This window comes from Ambystoma mexicanum, chromosome 4p, assembly GCF_040938575.1.
Source record: "Ambystoma mexicanum isolate Mex_15411 chromosome 4p, UKY_AmexF1_1, whole genome shotgun sequence".
NCBI classification, from domain to species: domain Eukaryota; kingdom Metazoa; phylum Chordata; class Amphibia; order Caudata; family Ambystomatidae; genus Ambystoma; species Ambystoma mexicanum.
This window is the reverse complement of record NC_090927.1, coordinates 1,157,747,578-1,157,770,883: the sequence shown is the minus strand read 5'-3', so window position 1 is coordinate 1,157,770,883 and position 23,306 is coordinate 1,157,747,578. Positions and strand designations below refer to the sequence as shown.

The 23,306-nt window shown below is 43.0% G+C and overlaps 1 protein-coding gene across 11 annotated transcripts in view; it reads left to right on the top strand.

Moving 5' to 3' along the window:
* MAP7 (microtubule associated protein 7) overlaps nucleotides 1–23,306 on the top strand; it is a 1,989,984-nt gene that overhangs the window by 277,859 nt on the left and 1,688,819 nt on the right. The window lies entirely within an intron of this gene.

Sequence of the window (23,306 nt, the reverse complement as noted above, 5' to 3'; positions counted from 1 at the left end):
GCTACCTCAGGGTCCGGCGCGCACAATAAATAAATAAACAAACAAAAATTATTCAAATGTTAACGACTCAGAGGCACTACGCCACAGAGTTATGGTTGTTGGCCATGATGGAGGGCGGCTCTCAAGTGCAAAGGAAACTGTTTGGGATGGCAGGCATCAGTAACCGCTAGATCTCTAATTGCTAGGACTTGGGGGAAGGGAGGGGGGGAGCACACAGCACCATGTTTTCAAAGATGGCTGAAATCCATGAGTATATGTGAGAAAAGAGAATCACAATATGCTACACTGCTGCCAAGTGGCAGCAGACCAATGGACTACTGGGGCCCTTTTAAAAACTATCTGGCCGAGAGAATACAGAACTCTCTTGCTATGGGCGGGTGCCCTGGTATCAGGGAGCCCCCCTCCCCATGAAAACACACAGAACTATGGTATATTGGGAAACCTAGCACGAACAACAGTTGGGAACTGGTGCGCTAAGGATCTACAAATAATATGCCAAACTGTAAAAAGAATATGGAGGGGATGGACTTATTGCTGTTAATATCCATATGATATGATCTGTGTCACATACCATCATGCCTAATGGTTGTACATTGAATGGTCAAACGTAATGTGCTGTACTCCATTATAAAGGGGGCGTAGGGTGGGGACTATTTTTTTTTTGTTCTGTTGGGTGTGCTGTTATTACATGCTATATGAAACCAATATAGAACGTTTTTTTTTAAACTGATTCCCCACCAGTGCTCATTACGTTTGTCAAGTTTGGCCCATCTCCTGTACTTTTCCTTTAGCCTTCTCGTCCTCTCAAAATTGTATTGGTCTATTTCAGTGTTTTGCATAAAGCAGGTTGTCCAGTAAACTAATCTGCTTTTTTGTGGCCATCTGGAGTCCCCCTACTGATGCCTGCTAACTCAACTAGGCTACTGCAGCTCAAGGAAAGTAGTTAGAAAGTAAATATATAGTTCATTGCCAGTGGGCGGGGATAGTCTCCTTCGCATCATATGAACGCTGGTCTTAGCTTTGGTGGCAGGGCTTATTGACTGCTTGGGACAGCAGCCCCGGGGCAATATTTTTATTGGACACTATATCAAAATGTTACTATATCCTACCACTGCTATTAATAATCCATAACAACCCCTCTCTGTACTGCATACCTGAGCTGGAATCATTTGTAGGTTCTGGCACAGAGCTTTTGTTGGAGTTCAGGAATAAAGCAGACCATCACTCCCGATTTCACCATGAAGAAACCCCAGCAGGATTTTAGCATGATTGTGAAACTGAAGTTATCGACTCACCAAGTTGGAGTGGGGTGGATTCCACCAAGGCTCTGTGCACTGTAAAAGGAATTTGAGACTTGTGGGAGACACTAGGGTTAGACTGTGTGAGAAACAGTTGGAGATTCTGACCCCTGCCCGATTGCTTGTCGTAGTCCTAAACCCAGGTGTGAGGGTGGGCTGGGGGTGGACAGTGATCCCTGTTGGCCACTTGGCACAGCACCTAAGTAAGTTGGGTAAGGCAGCACTCAGCCCACCAATTGACATACTAATCAAGTTGTAAGGGGTGCCTTATGGCCCTATCTCAAGCAGCTGTTTCTCTGAACTAAATGTTCTTGGCCCCCATTACCCTTAACTCCTAGCTTATAAATGGCGTTTCCACATTACTTGTACCGCATCTGCCCATTCCCATATTATTTGGCACATATGGCAAAATGCATCTGAAAGAGCAATGAGAAGGTGAAATGGGACCTGTCTGCAAGAGGCTAGTGGATGGAGCATGGGGAGGACATGTGGTTGTAAGCCCATTTGCATGTATTTCTAGGACTTAGTAAATGCATTTTCTCCTTGTTTTGCTATGTCATGTTATGCAGGCAGGTGTAATTCTCCAGCCCTTCTGCCACAGGTCTCAGTCCTCCAAGGCTTGGCAACTCTCTACCTCTCCTTCCAGCCTTCCTTCGTGTCAGCAGTCCTTCCAGTCTTCTCTCTCCAGCAGCCACCCCTTGTATCAATGGAGCGTCTGCAGGTCCAAGTGTCATGACTCACAGAACGCGCCCCTTCTGGACTTCCTGGTCCTTATCGCGACGGGGCTTGTATTCATTGTTTCTTCCAACATGGCCGTATCACATGACACACCTCGCACCAGCCTTCACGGCGGACGTTGTACATCCCATAAATGTGCCGAGGCCCGGCGCGTCTCCATGCTATTGCCAAGTAGCGACCAGACGTGTGCTCCGTAGCTCGCGGTATTGTATCCTTTGCTTCTTCCAGCTTACCCTATCCTAGCCCCTTTCCTTCCTTTTTTGGTTACTGGACTCGTGTGCTTGTTGCGCACCCTGTTACTTTCCCGGACTCCTGGATCCCTGCATCCCGGAACCTTGAACGCACGCTGGAGTCGGAAGAGACTTGTGCAGCTTTATTCAAGACTCGATCAGTTCGCAAGAAGACATCGGGAAGAGACTTGTGCAGCTTTATTCAAGACTCGATCAGTTCGCAAGAAGACATCGACCAAGAAATCCAGCAAAGATCGAACTCAGGTGAGAAGGGGGGGAACTCCTTGACACCAAGACACTGAGTAACTGCTCCCAGCCCCTTTTACATCCATGAGGCTGTGGGGTGTTTTCAAAGAATGAGAATTTTTTCCTCTGTGATCAGGTATTCTCTCCTTGGATTGCCTATTTCTCTAAGCCTTACTTCCCTTCATCTGATTATTGGTTAAAGACAGTGATTGGTTAATAGGTTAATGGCTTCTATAACGGTTTGAGTGCATATGGGCTCCCATGAGGATTTCTACAATCGCCCTATGGACCAATATCTGGTAGCGGCAGGCTCAACTCCATCTTCTGTGTCTTGATCCTATCAAACAGGAACCTCCATTGGCCACTTAAAAAAAAAAAAAAAATATATATATATATATATATATATATATCACTACAAAAAAAAACTTTGTTGAGGGGACGTTATGGTTAAGTTGCCCTAACAAAAACCTGTACACTTCACTACAAAAAATCTTTCCATCTCCCCTTTATGCTTCAAATTAAAACCGAAAAACCCCTGAAATTCGCCAGTTATGGTAAACTAAGCCCCCCAACCCTGCCACCACCCATGTGCACTGCTACCACTAACACCCAGACCATGAAAGATGTTATCTCAAATGTCAATGCTAACATCAATGACAACATCACTTGTTAAGCCCCTTTCTTTTCCTTCCCTGTGATACATATATATGTACAATCAGTGAAAACATTTCACTAAAGGAATGTTATACTTCACAGTGCAACCAAACACCACTGCACATATTTGTGATGTCATCTTTGATGTCCTGGGTGTTGGTCTTAGCAATGCACGTAGATGGTGCGAGTTATGGTTGCTTAGCTTACTATAATGGGGGAATGTGCAGTGGTGTTTGGTTGCACTAGGAAGTATAACATTCCTTTAGTGACCTTTTTTCACTGATTGTACATATATATGTATGGCAGGGAAGGAAAAGAAAGGGGCTAAACAAGTGATGTCATTGATGTCAGCATTGACATTTGAGATGACATCTTTCATGGTCTGGGTGTTAGTGGTAGCAGTGCACAGGGGTGGTGGGGGGCTTAGTTTACCATAACTGGCGAATTTCAGGGGTTTTTCGGTTTTAATTTGAAGCATAAAGGGGAGGTGGAAAGTTTTTTTTTAGTGAAGTGTACAGGTTTTTGTTAGGGCAACTTAACCATAACGTCCCCTTAACCAAGTGTTTTTTTGTAGGGAAGTGGGTAGGTTTTTGGAAGGTGGAAGGTAAAAATGAAATTGTGGCAATGAAGTTGGTGAGCAGAATATACACTGAAATCATGTGATTTTGAGAGATATGTAGTATAATCTACGTACTTGGCATACATTTAACATGGAACATATAGAACCCCCTCCCTATTGATATTGGAAAGGTACGGACTGAGCGCCTGTTTGCGGACGGGGTTGGACAGGATCAACATTACCGAAAGAGGCGGGGGTAGTAAAAAATGTACTATTGCCTTACACAAAAAGTGTGCAGCGTAGAAGAAGGACATAGATATTATAAGTAGTAATAAGTAAATATGGAAACCTGAAGCTGGGAAAAGAAAACAATAAATGTAATAAGCATGTGGAATGAAGTGGATGGTGCAATTTTTTTTTTTATTTATTTTTTTTTAAACGATGCCTCCAGCGCAATCACTTCACAGAAACTCGGCAGCATGGAACGACAGTGGACGGTCGCAGTAGGACGAAGGGAGATTACAGCAAAAGAGTGAGTGCAGATCATTTTTTTTATATGCGTGATTTTGTTTTTGTTGGTATGTGGTGCATAAATAATAATTTCTTTCTGTTGTTTTGACTCGGAAATGTCTAGTACTTTGGAGTGGCTGGAGGAATATTTCCTGCATGGGGAAATGTCTGAAGACAGCGACAATAATGGTACACATTGCTCTGCAAATGCAAAATAGTGACCAGTATTTTAGAGGCATTGAACTTATGTATTTTTGTTTTGAACAGACCAGGAAAAAAAAGACAAAAGGGTAACAAACGAGACAGAAGAAGACAGGATAAAGAGGATAGAGGAGAAAATTGACATATTGAACGGCAATTTTCAAAGTTTACGGGAGTCTGTGGAAGACTGTGTGAGAGGAAAAGTTTGTTATCATAGCCCCACCTGCACCTGCCCTGCTTCTCCATTCCCTAGTGAACCATCACCAAACCTTGAACAGGAAAATAGACGTTTTGACGAAATATCCATCCCTTCTTCCCCTCACAAATCTTCTCCTCATAACCAGCCAGTGTTGAATCCTAATTCCCCCCATATTTGTTTCAGTGTCTGCTTCCCCTGCTACTTCTTTCGATTGATGTGTGTGTGTGTTTGAAATGTTTTTGTACAGTAGTTGTAGAGAAAGTTTGTGTGTAGATTTTTTTTTTAAAAAAAGACGTAAAATGTTTGCGAACAGCGCGCCTATTCGACCTATCCGCAAGGAATGGAATGTGGGTGCTGTGTAATGTCAAGTAAGACGGATGTGATGTGTGACTGCACCATCTGTTGAAATTGTGCATACATAAACAGAAAGGGGTGTCCAAAGGATATGCTACCTCTGCGTACCCCTTGGAAACGAGATAATACATGTTCGTAGAACACACCAGATGTCCGGAATGGGTGTAAATGAGGAAAATGGGATTGTGTGAAGGACAGTATAGCGGTCCGATCTGGCGCCGCCAAAATGGTGCCGTCCGTAGAACAGGCACGGTTGCCGGCAAGTTCATAGGCAAACAAAATGGAGTTGTCCTAAGGACACAGGAACTGTCCGTACAGTGAACATAGCATGCGTGCACATGCGCAGTAGAAACGTAAATATTCCGAACATCCCGCCTGTTTCTACATCGCGCCTGTTCCTAACTGTCCGTCTCACTTGTGTCACACTTTGAAGTAGTTTAAGAACCCGAACACTGTCCGTAGAACACTTGTGCGCATGCGCACGTTTGATTCTTTGCATTTGCTGTCCAGGAGACTTTCATTACTGGGTCGGATGTGTTGAGGACGTCATCATGTGACCGCACCTACGCTGAGCGTAGGGACTAATTCCCGCGGTTGATGTGCTTGCGCAACAATACAAATGACCTTGTAGACACAAGGCAAAGTATTGTTGCGCAAGTAATTTCACACATCCCAAACAATAGGCCACCTCAGGACTTGCTGTGTAAAATTTGTGTACAGCTTTGTCGGGATGAAGACGGTCACGAGGCACACCCCTCCACCCCTACAAAAGGCCACACCCCAGAGCGCATCTTCTTTGTCCTTCTAGCTATAACAGATTGAGGTGTGTTGCCTTTACTGCTGTAGTGACCAAAAGGAAACTAATTGGTATGGCTTCCATGGCTGCTGTTGGGTCATTAGTGTCACAATCACACTAATTGGAAGGAAGAGAGATCGACACTCTCCCCCGAACCACGGTAGCCGAATTAACTCGACCCTCCCACCGTGGTTGGCACAGGCGCCTGAGTTAGGGAACAGGTCGCCACGTGGCAGCCAATGGGGGGGAAGAGGGGTTAGGGAGAGGTTGTGGATAGGGAGGGGAAATTAGGAACACCGGAAAGAGGGTAAGGAAATTCCTAAGGTGGATGGGACTGGGGAAACACCAGGAAAAGACCCTACTCTAACTCGCATAGAATGAACAGAAAAATCACCTGCACAATTAACATATACCTGATTCCTGAATAGCACACCTTAATACGTGTACTGTATCCTGCTCTGAAATATCATTCTCATACAACACATAAGCAAGCAATATGACCACACATAAGGGAAAGCTTCCCAAAATGATTAGACAATGCACATGGCCCTTCGGGCAGCGTTAGCAACATACAACATGAATGCATTTCCTTTAGTTCCTGGCACTAGTGAAATGTCGTTGTCCACATGCAGTACTTCCTGCATTAACCCACACAAGATTGGCAAAGTTCTTGAATTATACGAGTAACAAACACACTTTAGGTTTTCACACTGATTGAATTCAAAGAGATTAGGGAGGTACTTAACTCAGGTTTGGGGAGCCCGTGGGACTTCCCAGACACATAGTGAAACAGCGGTAAATCATTCCAAGCAGTTCAGGAAATATATTGCCCTCACAAGTAATTATCTTGAGTCTGGGGAGCCCCGTGGGACTTCCCAGACGAAGAACGGCAAGCGTTGTCTCTGCCGGCTACTCAGCGCCCCTCCTGCTCCTACCGTACTGTGAACGCGTGCGATCAAGCGTTCCTCCTCCGCATCTCGTTTCGTCGCACGCGGACGCCTTCCTCCTGTTGCCGAGCGCGGCAGCCTGACTCCTGCTCCAAATCAACAATAAGCCACACCTGCCCACCGCCGTTGCCTGCCTTTAAACTGCCTTGATTCTTGATGCAGTACAGCTGGCAAGGCGCGCAAGGGCCACACTACAAAATAACACAAAGGATGCTGGAAACTGAAGTTTCCTTGTCCTTCCAGCACATAATGTCTCAATAGGCGTATTTTAGCACTCCACGCCTGTGCCAACCCTGATTCCTGACAATTAGTCTCTGCACCACCCCCACCTCACCAAGGGCCTGCAGAGAAATATATGGGTGAGGATGTAGAGATTGAGGAAGAAGTGGAGTAAGAGAATGAAGTGGAGGAACTCCGCACTAGGAGCACTCGGCGTGAGTCGTGGGTGTGGCGGTTGTTTTCCGCTTATGGGAATGTACCAAAAGCACGTGCGAACCTGGTGAAGTGTAACCAGTGCAAGGTGGTGTTGAGTCGCAGGAGATTTGGGGCGTACAGTTGTGGTACGACAACCATGAAGCGACACCTCACTTCATTCCACACTGCGGACATTCGCAAGGTGGTGACATGTGAAGAGCGTAGTCGTTTGAGTTCCTCCACAGAATCCTCGGTATCTAATCCTCCCACCACAAGAGGCACTCCTGTGGGGGAGCGCCTTCCTCCAGCTGCCTCACAAGCCATTCGCAATGCTGTTGACCCTTACCTTACAAAGGTGACAGTAGTGTGCATGTATTGTGACGCAGTACTCTGCAGCAGGGAGAGTTTTCGAAGTGCTTTTGAGGCTGCAGTCACCGAGCACCAGAAGATCTGCTCCTTACCTAAATAAAGCTCACCCTAAATCTTTCTCTGTTCAGTTGCCCTTTTTTATCCCCGTGGCTGGTGTCCCTTCCTTAACCTCCTTTCTCCTCTTCTCCTAGTGTGTCGTGTGCTGTTAAGCAATGAGCGTAAAAACAACAAAAATTACAGAAAAGGCTCTTTTCAGAGCCGACTTTCTCAATATAACAATAGAACTATGAAGTAACGGCCGTAGACCCCTGCGGTGTTCTGAAAAAGTTCACGGACAGACGTAGTGGAAAAATGGAGGGTGCATGCGGAGCAAACGCAATAAAGTGTACGTTTAGAGTAAGTGACGGCTCTTTCGGTGGTGTGTTGTGTGGGTCAAAAACAGTGGATTGGGGAAAATGGATTGTCAGATAGGTTAGTGTGATCGCAAAAGAGGCCGCAATGCATTTTGTACATTGCGAAGAAAAATCTGATTGCCAGCATATGTGAGGTGTTTTCATTGTTGAAAAAGGACATGCCAACATCTCTTAAAAATGCACACACAGCCTTATTCACATTGCGTCTCCCTTTCTCCATTTGTGGACCAAACGCAGAAGAACGCAGCCATATTTGTCTTTGGGCAATACGGGAAAAAAGTATGTGACAATTTGGAAACATGTCCATGAGCTTGGCGAGTCCTTCCTTCATTGCAAATTGCAAAGAAATTCCAGTTACATAGCGTAAACTGTTTCCTCCACAATGAATGATAACTATATCTGGAGGACGCTCTGTCAGTAAAGTAACACAAAGAGTTACCAAGTCCAGCCATCTCATGCCACTCACGCCATGCCAGTGCACTTCCGCATGTGGAAATCTGAGATTTGTAGATAAACTGCAGCTTTCTGCATGCACCTTTAACCAATGTATGCATGAGTCTCCCAAAATCCATATAATCTGTTTTGGAGCATGGAAAGCCATGGCTGTGTGGTCTCCTGTGAGGGAGAAGACGTTCTTATTAAAGTACGTCAGTCAGAACACAGGCTGAATTTCCTAACCTAGTGAGTCCCCCAGCAGCTTTGCTGGATTTCTGGAGTTTGTTTTTTTCCTCCTGCCAAGAGTGAGACTCTTTTTCTCCCACTCTTGGACATGATGTATGGTATTCCTTTGACTGGTAATGTGTTTTATGGGCTATGGGGTCCTTTATTCCATAGGGTCTCATGTGTTTTTCCTATGTGTGTTACACAGCACCCTCCGTGCAGTAACACAGGGGTGTCATAGTGACACCCCACCATAGACTCCATACCCCGGGACTGACTACTGTCTCCCAGGGCATGTAAAGTCACCATTGGCTTTACTAGTCCCAAATTATTAACAGAAACCAGTACAAACCATCATATTGTGGACGTACTGGTCGTGGTAATTCGATTGCCCCGGGGTCTGTTAGTCGAGGGGGCACGTCTCCGTCCCCCCTGATTGAGTTTTGGCTGGTGGCAGTGGAAACTACTTTTTATATTCAACGGCAAATATTTTCCTATGGGATTTTCCCATTGTTCGAGGCTACCAATTTTAATTATTTAATTGTCATAGCCTCGAACATACCGCCGGTTTATTTAATTAATATTAATTCTCCGTTGGTATTTTTTGCCAAGACTCGATTCTAAAATGGCATTTGTGTTCTCTTCTGTGACTCCAACCCAAGACGAGCCCTTTGTTCCACTTTTTGGCGGGCTTCTCCACAGAAGCCTCCAAAAGTGGTGCCACTCTGTCTGGGTACCACAGGGGGTGTGGGAGGGGGTTTAGGCACCCTGGACTGAGTTACCTTGGTAACTCAAGTCGCACTCTTGTGTGATTGGCCCAAGTGGTGAGCCGGCCGGCTCACCACTTAGCATGTTTGAGTGACAGCTAGGCTGAGTGAATGGGGGTTTTCTGCATAAAATCAGGACTTTGGGGACTGGAACTTCAGAAGTCGCCACAGGACCTGAGAATCCGACGAGGGAGAAGCTGAGCCGACCTACCACGACGACACCACCGGTGGAGCCCTGCAGAACCGACTCACCACTTCCCGACGACAGAGAAGATCTCCTGGCTGGAGAGGCTTCTTCCCCTGACTGGTGGGCACAACCAGTTTACCTTTCTTTCTTCGCACCCCAGCCCGGTTTGTGGTCGAACTGCCCGTGCCAAGCACCCCGGCAACCGGATAGCCACTCACCACTGAACCGCGAATCACCGGACAGCTCCTTGTACCTGAAAAACTCTGCGGCTGGTTTCTTCCCTGGCAGTGCAACGGACTCCTGTCTTCCTCCACGACGAGATCCTCTCTTCCCCCGGACGAAACACCGACTTGCACCCACTGCCAGGAACAACTGTCCCCGCTGGAGCGTTCTCACCACTTTAAGGTACCGTGTCCGCCATGCCTCCCTTTCTAAAGATTGCTACAAGGTAATAATAACTCAACCTTCTGGACTGGGCTGGCCGCCTCGACCCTCTAACTGGTCCCTTTCTTTGGTCCAACTCCTTTTTTGAACCTTTACAAGACTTTTGCGCACTGCAACCATGTGACCTTGGACACATTTCGTTTGGATCCCCGAAAGTGGATCCGGCCTCTTGAACTCTAACTTTACGGTTTTACTTAGCCTTCCTCTCTTGTTATGGTCTGATAAAAGTGTTGGGATCTGTTTCAACTTGTTCCCTTCTCTTCTCTCCCTTTTTTAAAACGGATTATTAGAGTGCCATCTACGTTAAGCGCTCACCGCTGTCTGAAAATAAGTGGGGCTTTACTTAAGACTTGTCTAATATTCTTTTAAGGGAGTGTATATCTTTTAGTGACTGTTTTTTTTAATTGCTTACTATTAGTGCCTGTGTGTTTTTCTAGATGTGGTTTTAAATAAATAATAATATCTCTTTTACACCAAGCCCTGGTCAGGGTTTACTTGTTCTACTGTGTTCTCTTGACCTATTGTGAATACTCTGTATACTGCCTAACTCTTCTTGAGGGAAGTCTGACTGCTCAGCCACAGCTACCAAGTGAATCTGTGTGGTACAGACTGCTACCAAGTGGGTTTACTGCCAAACACCTGTAGTCCTAAATCTTTTGCAGTGGTCCCAGAGGGAACTGCACAGGTTTCTGCCTAACACACACCTACTGAACTTTATGGACCAATTCCTAGCGCTGCTTATTCTCATTTACATGCGGCTCCACCCTTGAATCCCCGGTGGTGATATGTGCTGGCTGCTAACTACCGCCATGTTCGCGGACATGTACAGGATCAGAGCGTAACGACGGTATATTAAAGTACTAATCCCCTTTTTCCTCTTTAAGGTAGGCTCTGAAAAGAGCAGTTTTTTTTAATTTTTGGCCAGATACCGTACAGACATCTGGTATTTTATGTATTTCCTTGTATTTTTTGTCCTTGCTTTACTCTTGCAAACATTACAGAACCTTCTCTAAAGCAAGCCTTACGTTCCAAAAGAACATCGCATTTCCCAAAGAAGATAGCACAACACCATCTCCTTCAAAGTAATGCGCATTGCTTGGAGCAATGTTTTCGTGGCTGCAAATAAACATACCAACTCGTAGCATGAATGCACGCATGCCGCGATTGATGATACACCTCCCGATGCTTTGATCTGGACAGAAAACAGAAGTGTTGTTGCATTGTACTCTCGGGAGTAAAGCAGAAAAAATTACTTTCGTTTTGGGTATATGGTCATGAGTACTTCAACCAACTGTGCCAAATCTGCCAACAAAGTACGTGAAGTCAGGTATCCCAAATGGCAAGCGCCGTAGTGCAAAATTACCACATGAGGAGTGGTCATTCTACGCATGCCTCTACAAACTTGCAGAATTGCCCCAGCATTGGCATCAGTGTCAGTGCTACACACGACTTACACTCCTCGCACATCGAAATGGTGTGCCACATGCCTACTCTCGGCATAGTGTTGTAAGCCTTGCACAAAAATGTCTCCAAGCATCAAAACCCTGACACTCTCCACCTCTGGCATATTCAGTGTGTGCACCGTCTTTCCACACAAAAGAGTAATGTGAACATCTGATTGACGGATGCCTACAGTCGCCTTTCCATGCAGGATTTGCTGTAGAAACCCGTATGTGACACGCCCCAGCAGCGGACAAGTGTTGCCTTCGTGCAGCACGTAACTCTTACCCAGTCCTTCCACCCTTTCTACAGCGGTACCAAAGCGAGTCCCTCATTGGACACAACTAAGCGGTCGCACAATCATCCACCAATCACATAGAACATCGCAAATTTTAACTCCGTCATCAACATTGCACACTTCAAAATGACTGTCGATGATTCTGAATGCAAATCGCATACAATTGCAAAGCACCTACTTCACAAGCTACTGTACAAGGATTGCAAATTTCTAGGTACAGCTCCATACATGTCCACATGCATCAGTATAGAGTACAGGTATGTATATTTTAATCGGAGAACATGTGGAAGCCTTATGATTTAAATTAGACAAAATAATGCCGCCAAATATCCATACGGAACACATAACAATGCTCCCCCTTTAAAGTGCAAGATTGCCGATTTGTCATTCACAAATCGCACGACTGCTTACTGTCTTCCGCATAACCTGTACATACGTTGCAAGCATGCCTATTTAGGGCAGACCTCAATTTTGTATGTAAAAATGTCAGAGTTCTGTACTCTGTACAGCCTACAGTAATGCTACTTGCAATGTGATCGTATGAGAATAGTAAGCGCTCCCGATTGTGGTGCTGACATGTCCTTCGGAGGGTCTCCCGATTTTTCGACATTGTGCTTTTCATTAACAAGTACAAAATGTTTCCCCATCTAGTACTTTGCCCTATCGCTTACAAACCTCTCTCCTATGCATAGTACACTTTGTAAAGAACAAGGCATTTCCATACCCTTAAACAATTTAGTTATTTTGAAGGTCTTACAAGTACCATATTGCACGTACTATGCCAAGACTTCAGAGAAGTTAAATGTGCATGTGCACTGAGTTGAAATATGAAAGTTTAATCCTCTGACGAAATAAGCACAAGTAATGTCTACAGTATCATCACTGCTGCAAACACACAAAGTAATTGATTTTGTTTTGCAGTGAAGACTACTCTCCTGAGAATCAACAGCATCTACGCTGCAGACGACATATCCGAAGAAACCTGGTCATCTTGTACAAAAAAGTAAGTACAGTACAACCTTTATATTGTAACTACTCGAGAGGCTGTGTGGGTTATTTGTTTATTTTGGACACCAAAGCAAGCATTGATTTGTAAACCATTCTACCTACAAATATCCATTTATTGAACAAAGACTAACAGGCAGAATGGCTGACAAATCCCTGTGTGTTTGGTACTTAAATAACATAGGTAATCCTTAAAAGGTTAGATTGTGAAAAGAAGTTGCTGTAGCAAGTTTTTGCCATTTCGGTTATTAATAATGGGTCTCGTCACAAGTAGGCCACTTTGTACTCTCATCTGAAGCACATTGTAGTAGTATACAAACAGTAAAGTAGCCTTACCAAATGATTGGTAGAGTTCACTGTACGTTGACACACCATGACAAAGAGCTTCCCCATCAGACTTATGCACACTGCACACATACATTGGACAACAGAGCAAAGTATACTTTTTTTCTCAACAGACACCAAAGAATGCCTACCAAAAAGCAAATACGTAGAAAGGAACGCAGAATTAGAGCAAAGAAAAATAAAGGTGCCCAATGTAAGCATCCACCTGTTGTAGAGTGTGTAGAGAATCTTGGTACTAACCAGCTAATGCAGTTAGGTAACATAATAAAGGAAGTCTCAACTACCGAAACTGTACCTCCTCCATCAAAAAGTGTCACAAAACACAGAAATGTTGTCAAAAAAAGGCTACCAGTACAGCTAACAATGTTCCTAATAATCCTGATAGTGTAAGAACCCATAGTAAAAAAAGTATTTTAGCAAAAATGTTTCATCAGAGTCCTTCAGAATCTATTAAGAAGAGGACCAAAATCATCCTCACCCCTTAAAACGTACTGTAGAAAGTTAATTCTACAAGCATTCGTTGACAGTGCAATCCTTCTCAAAAGGAAGTTGTTCATATTAGTGTTAAATAGGATGAAAGCACTAACAAAACTAAGTACGAAATTACAAAAGAAACTCAGCAATAAACGGAATGTGAACAAAAATAATGTCTTGCATGTTTGTGGTGGTGAATGGAGTCACACAACAACCACAGAGCCATATTTTAATGAAGAATACAAACAAAATCAAACAAACACAATTGCCATCCATAGCAGTGGACAAGGGTATGAGAAAATCAATACTACCATCATGGAATAAGAAACACTGCTTACAAAACTATCTCCTGAAAACTCAGAATTACCTCTCGATTCAGCAGAACCACACCGTCCAGTATACAAATGGCCGTGCACATCAGTGTGTGCTATTCCAAGCAAAGCTTTCAAATCTTTACGTCAGTTCCTCAATCAATATGTAAAAGGTAAAGACAAAAGTAAAATGAAAGTGCTGCAAAATATGGATATTTGTGCAGTGCGGAAAGACACAGGACTAAAAGGACATTCATTAGCCTGCATTTCTGGGCCTATTTGAAAAAGTACCTTCCATGATATCAAAAGAATATCAGTACATCATTCCAATGTAAGAAATTTAGTGTATAAAATAGACTATGCAAAAAGTCCAGCTTCAGAATTAGGCAACTTAAATACCACTCTTCTACATGGTACACCCAAATACTTACAAGAAGATATGGACCGTATTCAGAAAAAGTATTTTGGAAGTGAGAGCCATGTAGAAAATGCAACAGTTTTAGAACATAGTAGCAACAATTCTGCACATAGAAACCTTCTACTACACACATACAGAAAAGAAATAGTAAAATTTAAAAGGTCATCGGCTGAAGTACCAAACAATGTGTGTGTGTTGCCGCACAACGTTTTACAAAAGGAACACAAAAAATGTGGACATAGCATACAAAATAGAAAACAATGAATACTCTAAATGGTTTGAATTAGCTTTGTACCTTTTAGCTGAAAACAATTTTAAAATAACTGAACGCCTGATATGTTGCAGTTACTGTAGTGCAAAATTAAACAACAACCACACCCCTTCACGTGCTATTACAAATAATTTGGAATTGTTTCCATTACCAAAAATCCTGCAACAGCTCAATTTGTATGAGAGCATAATAATTCAAACAGTTCACCCATTTCAAGCAATTGTACGCCATCATCCAAAAACAGCAAAATTACCTTCCTCTGAATTGGTGAAAGGCATTCGTGGCAAAGCAGTTTTACTTGCCATTAGATCTAACGGAAAATGTACACACTCTAGGAGTGGAACTTTCAATAGAGCATTCTTTAATAGTCTTGGTAAATGGAGTACCAACAAAGGACAAAACAATTTGGCAACAATTAGTGGACGTACACAAAGTTAGACAAGCATTGCAATATCTAAAAGACAATAATGAGTACTACAAGGAAATAAATATTGATGAAAGCTTAAATCAAACAACTGAAATAATTCAAGAGCCATCAGAAACTGGACAATTCGAACTTCTGGATCCAGCAACAGTATCCACTCTTTTGGACCATTACACAATTCATCCATTGCATTCCAATGAAAGCATAGATGATGCACTAGAAACTTACCAAATGTGACAAACCAAGGGGTCACCAATGAGTATTTCAGAAAAAAGTATAGAAGCACGTGCTTTTCCACTGCTATTTCCTACTGGCAAAGTGGGAGATACGATGATAGACCCACTCAGATTGGGGCATCAGAATACCGCTCATTACGAATGTATTAGCAAGATCCCAGATTTAGACAAAATGTGGAATACATATTCCACCTACTCTATGAAAGTGAATTAGCAACACTATGTTATGGAGTTGCACACATTCTTAAATCTGGAACACACTTTCAAAATATGTCAGCTACACAGTTAATACAAAAAGTACAAGAATAAGATGAGGTTTTACAATCAAGTATAACAAATTTGTTTGCAAAAATGCATGGTACAAAGGAATACTGGTTCAGACGGCACAGAGACGTGCGTTGCATGATCAGAAACCTTGGACCACCAACTTGGTTTGTTACGCTAAGTTGTGCAGAATGTGCATGGGAAGATTTACATGAGTTCCTACGCATAGCACACAGCAACAAAAACAACCTAGATATATTAACACCTGGAGAACTTTGCTCTCTACATCCAGTTAATGTCTCAAGATATTTCCATCATCGTTTCATTGCAATGCTACACTTTATTTGCAATAAAACTGTTCCACCACCTGGGAGAAGTGCAACACTTCTTTTGGAGAAAAGAATATGAAGCGAGAGGAGCACCACATATTCACATGCTGTTATGGATCAAAGGTGCACCGAAATTTGGACACGACAGTGATAGCACTATTTTGCAGTTTATCCAAAAATATGTCCCGTGAAATCTCTTCACAACAGACATAGTGAGCTGCATGGGCAGATTTTACAATTTCAAAGACACAAATGTGGCAAATATTGCCGCCGTAAATACAAAAACAAAGATAAATACTACACCAAATGCTGCTTTGGTTTCCCTAGACCAGTTACAGAAACAGGTGAAGTAAACAACTTCATGTCTTCAGTTCGACATAGTGTTAAAGGTAAATCACCTAAAAACACGTATTGCATAAAAAGGGAAAAATCAAAATATATCAATTATTACAATGCAATCATTGCCCTATTATGGAATGCAAACATAGATGTGCAGTACATTGCAGACAATTCAACTGCTGTTGCACAATATGTTACAGCCTACTAAACGAAAGCAGTAAAAACAGAGCTGCAAGACCTCTGGGATGACCTAGCATCAGACAAAATATCACAGAAATTGTACAGCCTAGACATAAAAATGCTCTCTCATAGAGAATGTGGGGCCTAGGAAGCAGCAGATCGTTTAACCGGCACTGCTTTGTATGGAAAATTAGACAACCTAGTATGGCTCAGTCTTGGTCCTGCAAAATCTAGAAAAAGAGTGCTAAAATCATATGAGGATAAAGAAACAATTGCCAGAAATGATCCCAACAGCCAAGACATTCTAAAATACAATTTACTGGACACATACTATCCAAACAGGAGTACCACTCTGGAAAGCATGTGTCTATACCACATAGCTCAAAACTTTGCATACAAAAATAATGTAAAACCCGATGGAAGCAAACGTAGATATAGAGTGACCAATTGTGAAGGGAGCTTAGTGAAACTTATCAAACAAAGCTTAATTAATCATGTAAAATTGTCATTAAAAACTCCTCAGCAGAAAGAACTATATTACATGTCTGTTACAACTTTTCAAACCATGGAGAAAAGAGGAAGACATACTAGATAATTATGAGTGCTATGAAGATGCTTTCAAAGCAAATGAAAGCACTATCACCGATGTGAACTTTACGCAGTACAAAACAATGTTACACAATGAGCAGCAACAGGAAGATGAAATTCAGGCCCAACTAGATAAAGACTCTTCCGACAGTAGTCAACCTTCTGTAACAGGAAGCCAAGAACCATTAGGACAACCACTAATAGCAAATAAGGCTGAAGTAGCTATGGCAGAAGTAGAAAACGCCATGTATCAGTATCAAGAAGATACAAAAGACTTACAACAAGCAAAACTTAACAACGATCAGCGCACCATTTTTGAAGATGTAGCAAAACAAATTGTACATGGTGTACAACATGAAAATAAAGAATGTACCTGCCAAAATTACAAACCTATACTGCTGTACGTCAGTGGTGAAGCTGGATCAGGGAAAACGTTCTTAATCAAAATTATCAGCAAGTTCCTTCAACAATTGACAAACAACAAACTGTCAGCTGTTGTAACAGCCCCCACAGGTTTAGCTGCCTACAACATAGGCGGTGTGACTTTACACCGATTTACTACTGCTTCCAGTAGAGCATCAAAATAAATTGGACTACTACAAACTTTCTGCAGAAGCTGCAATGGAATAACCTAGAGTATTGAATCAAATGAAAATGCTACTAATCGATGAAGTGAGCATGCTCTCCAACCTAATGGTGGCTTTGATTCATCTCAGATTACAAGAAATACTTAAAAGTAATAACAAAGAATTCTTTGCAGGGAAACACATTATCGTTTTCAGAGATCTTATACAAGTGACACCAGTGAAAGTTGAACCGATTTTTAAAACCTTAGGCCACAAACTCTGCCGGAAAACTGTTCGCAGCATAGGTAATGTTAACCTTTGGCAACATTTCCAATACAGAGAATTAACTGAGAACATGCGGCAATCTGCAGATCTCACTTATTCCAACATCTTAAAAAGTATTAGAGTTGGTGTATTATCGCAAGAAGCACAAGCTGTATTGAAAAACCAGCATATACATGCACTTTATGGCGATAATGCATGTGCAACTGATGTAATGGGACAAATAGCGCACAACAATGTCAATTGTATGTCCTTAATGCCAACTCTTGCAAGCTGTTTCAAATTCAATGAAACAATGTTAAAGAAAGAAATTCAAGCAATAATAGAAATTGGCACCAAAGACAAACTAGACGTACATGGTATGACAGTACCCATGTGTGAGCAAGCCACAACAAGACTAAATAGTTTAGAAAATTCAATCTCCAACTCAGCCGGGTTGGAAAAAATATTGAAATTATCATTACATTGTAGAGTAATGCTGAAACGTAACCTTGACGTAGAGCAAGGGCTAGTTAATGGAGCACTGGGCACAGTTGTTGGCTTTCAATCATACCCACGTGATAGCAACATTCAGTTTGTAAATATGTGCTTTGATAAAGTTTCAGAAGTGAAAAGGATAGGGCGCTCAATTGCTTGATTCCTTCTCTTCAAAGACATGTATGTACGTAGAGAGCAATTTTCTCTAACTCTTGCATATGCAGTTACCATTCATAAATCCCAAGGTCTTACCCTAGAGAAAGCATTGATAGATATAGGAAAGACAGTGTTTAAGGAAGGCATGAGCTACGTAGCATTATCACGCTTACGTACACTTGACGGTCTATTGCTAATAAACTTTGATTCAAGTAAAATCAAAGCTGATATTCCTTGCATTCTAGAATACAATAGATTGCATTCACTGTACACCCCTCATCTGAAACAATACCCTGTTCCAGATAAAGTGAAACGTGGTAAAAGAAAAGTAAAAAACAGAAATGCAACAGCAAATTCCGCAAAGAAAAGAAAAGAAGCTAAAGTTTCATCAATTGCCGAAGAACCTATTAGGGAATGTAAACCAGGCACGTCGGCAAAGAAGCAACAAAAAAACTGAAAAATGCACCCAGATACAGAACTTGCTGGCCCATTCAAATTTACAAATGAAAGTGGGGTAAGTTGCTATGCAAATGTAGCAATGAATATTCTATTTCAATTGCCACCAAATGTTAACAATATTTACCTGCAAAGCACAGACCACTTGTGTTTGCAAATGTTAGTGCTGCATAGAAATGCAACTAGCAATCCTAGCAACACATGCAGTGTTCATGGAGTAAGGCAACAATTGGACGACGGTGCTGGAATGTTGAGATTCACTATGAACTCACAAGAAGATCCACAAGAATTTCTAATGTACATACTATTAGTATTGGAAAACAAAAGCATACCTATAAATGAAATCTTCCAAATTTCGTGCATGTGGAAACATACATGCAATCTCTGTAACAAAGTGACGCAGGAAGAAATCCCAAATGAGCGATTTGTGTATGTTTCCATACCAAATAGTGAGAGCATTCCATTTCAGCAACTTGTACAAAATGCAAACCATGGCAGATTATGTAGTATTTGCAATTCAATCGCTCTACCTTACTGATACAATCACATAGTACCTATATAATACTTATGCTTCTACGTTATAATGCAGATGGCACCCAAAACAACCGCAAACTGACTGGATTCACACACGCTCAAGTGTCACTTGGAAAGAAAACAAGTAGGAATAATCTACCATGTAGGAGCTACAACCAATACAGGTCACTACACTGCATAGATTAAAAAGAATTCTGGATGGTTTGAATGTAATGATAGCACCATTACTCTAAAGCAAAGGTTGCTAGCTAACCTAACACATGCGTATTTAATGTTCTTGAAGCCAAAATGTACGAAATGTGTACTTCAAAATTGTCAACAAAGTTTGTGAAAGACTACAAACAGTTAGAATACATCCACAGGTATCTAACTACCCAACTGGATGGAAGAATGACACAAATAAATGATTATCACAGATCGCTGGAAACAAATACACAGGTAGAATACGCCTATAGGTATCTAACTGTTGTTAAAAATCGTCAGGAAGGCAACAAAGAAAACAATGGGAAAGATAAAGGAAACAGGATATGACAACGACACAAATGAATGAGTATCACAAATCTTTAGGAACAAATGCACAGTTAGAATGTGCCTACTGGTATCCAACTGTTGTTAAAAATAGGCAGGAAGGCAACAAACATAACATTGATCAGAAAGATGAAGAAAACACTGAAAGCAAAAAATGAAGTAGTTATTACCATAAGAAATTAAGTTTTTTTTTTTTTATCCAACAAGGATTTATTTCCCCAAACCCAAGGATTAGAAAAGCAAACACAGAAACTGAGCGCAATGCACAAAATACTGGTTTGTAAACTTATGAGGGTAAAAAAAAAAGTTAACTGTCTATTATGCAATGTAGTACATTTAAAAAAATGCAAACACTAACACACCTTTTTCTTTCATCACAGAAATGGAAAAAGTGATACTTACGGCAAGTACGATAGCCAATAAAAAGAAAGTATGTGGAATCTGAACAAAGTAAGGAGTAAGTATATTGGCAGGCATTTTCTACACATGGGAATCTGCACGTCTAATCTATGGTACTAATATGCTGCAGTGCCTGTTGGCTGCCCTTCCATCTTTGGTGAGTAACCTACCACCTACGCCTTACAACCAAGGTACAAGGAGTATAGTTCCTATCCACAACCATCGCTGCATATGGAAACCATGGTCCTTGTCAATTAGCTGCTTATAAATTTACTTTTCGGACCATCGTCTACAGCCATGAAGGTAAGACACTAGGGCATCAACACAACTAGCACATTTAACCACACCCATATTGACTTGTAACTCCACTGCTTATGACTTCATTCTTGCGTGCATGGGCTTTAGCCATGCACCCAAGAGTGCAGGGTCTCCCCACAACTGCCTTGGTGATGTGTGGTAGTGGGGGTTATTCTATAGGTGTGTTATCCTTCAGCACCTCTGCCCAGAGGCTTCCCTCCTAGCTGTATGTCTGTAGATCTTACATGGGATGGGTGTGCAGTGTCTTCCAAGTCTACTACTTACCACTTTCTTCTTCGTTGCATGGCCTTCGACCATGCACCCAAGACTGCACGCACTCCCCACAACTTGCCAATCAAAATGCAACACTACGGGTGTATGCATGGGTGGCACATGCGGCGGTGGTTGTGGCCACGGCCTACAGTCTTGGAAGTAAGGCCTTTGGCCGATGGCCATGCATCCAAGACTGTAGGCCCTGGCCACAACCACCGTAGCATGTGCCACCCATGGCGGCGTACTAATGAGTATAATAACTAGTTGCTTCTTTAAAGGAGGGCGCGTGCAGGGCTTGGTGCCCGAAATCTATGACATTGTTGGGAATTATAGACCCGCAAGAGAAATCTGACATATAAGATGAATCAAGAGTGGTCTGGCTTCAAGGATCTATCGTTTAGGGGTATGGGTCTCAGCCCTTGTTCGGATGCCTGGAACTTATCGGTGACATCATTGGGGGGGGGTATTTCCTGGATCAAGTTAGGGGGAGGGGGAAGGTGAGTGTAGGGGGAGTTCTGTCCTGTTGACCGTTTCATTGTTGGTGTATGAAATGCCAATAAAAATCAAGTTGAAGAATAATAGCCATTGGAAAAAATAATGCATTCACGACTTGTTGTCAATTTCAATGTTCCCCAACACGACACGTGTCCTTACAAATGTAACAACTCCCCCGTGCACTGCACGGGCTGAAATACTGGCCTTATTGGACCCCTCATTTTCTGTGCGTACAAGGAGGCCTTAAAACATATGTCATTAAGTAGGTATAAGTGTACTGTGCGTACAAGATGTCCATACAAATTACATCATGACGACCGACGCCCAGAACAAATGCATTGATCACCCATATCTAGACCCTGGCCACAAGCACCGTAGCATGTGCCACCCATGGCGGCGTACTAATGAATATAATAGCCATTAGAAAAAATAATGCATTCACGACATGTTGTCAATTTCAATGTTGCCTACCAATACGCGTGTGCTTTCAACAGTTACAAATTTCCTGTCCAGTACATGGACTGAAGTGTTACAAATGTCCTGCCCACTACATGGACTGAAGTGCTATTAATCCATCCAGCGGTTTCACCTGTAGCTATGCGCAAAGTTTTTCTGCCATTCAGTATATGGGAAAAAAATACGTTTTGGGACCCCCCTATAACTTTGCCCCCCCCTGGCCCAATATATATATATATACACTTATTCGAAAACCATCAGTCAGGGGAGGATGTTGACTGCAAAGAGCATTGTGAGTAGCTGTGACAAAGTCACATTGCCAAAATCGCATAGAGCCCCCAGTCCACTTGAGATTAGAACTGACAAGACCAGCCCTGACGCACCCGAGAGAGCAACTAGTTGGGAAGTACCAGGTCCTTAACAGGGTACTCGGGACTGCATCTCTAAAGATACATTAGCTTTAGCAATCCAAAACCTACAGTATATTCCAAAATGCTGTCAAGCAGAGAAGTGCGTGAGAACTGTGTACCTGTTTTCTTGACAGTGGATCTAGTTGGGTCCGCCAGGCTGCATCCAGTGAAATGACGAGCATGTGACTCGGGGAACCAGCCTCTCCACCACCCTAATGACACAGGGTGGTGAATGGACCAACTCCCAGCGTCACGGAAGGCACTCTCCTGATTAACGTGACGAAGGGACTGTGCAAGCACAGGCAGGAGAGGCCACAGTCTGATGGAAAGTTACTGGATACGGGTGAAGTCCAAAAGAGTCTATTCCAAAGGTACGTGATCCGGTGATGAAGCAAGATAGTCCAGGAACCTCTCAGATGAATACCAGGTAAGGCCCCCAGTCCACAGGGAGACAAGTTCAAGCAGCTTCACGTAACTGGTCTGGGATGACTGATCTGCTCGAGGTACAGTAGGTCCAAAGGATGAGGCACCAGGCAGGTCCAGACAGGAAGAGGGAACTAGATTGGGAGGGGAGACCACCAAGAGTTGGGATCCCTAAGGTAAATCCAAGGACAGTGAACGAGGGCCCCAGGAAAGCTGGAGGAGAGGCTAAGCCCAGAAAGACCCAGGGAGAACCCAGGACAAGGAGCAGGGATCCCCAGGGAAAAGAAGGGGACTGGGAACTGGACCCCAGGGAGGCTCGTGGAGCAGACAGGGGCCAAGGAGAACCCAAGCAGGTAACAGGAGACTGGGAACCAGGCAGGCTGGGGACCAGCAAGGCAGGGGGACCAAAGAGAAGGCTGGAGCTGAAGCAAGACCAGGCACAGGGAACAGGAACCACAAGAAGCAGGAGCGAGCAACACGACCGTAGCAACCGCGTTGAGACGCAAATTGCTACTGCTCGCGGTTCCTCTTATGGGCCGCCGCACTCGCGAGGCCTGAAACGCAAGCCGTTTCGTCTCCGAGCGCCGACGGACCCAGAACGAGGCTTGGAAGGCAAGCCCTTCCCAGCGCAGAGGCCCAATCTACG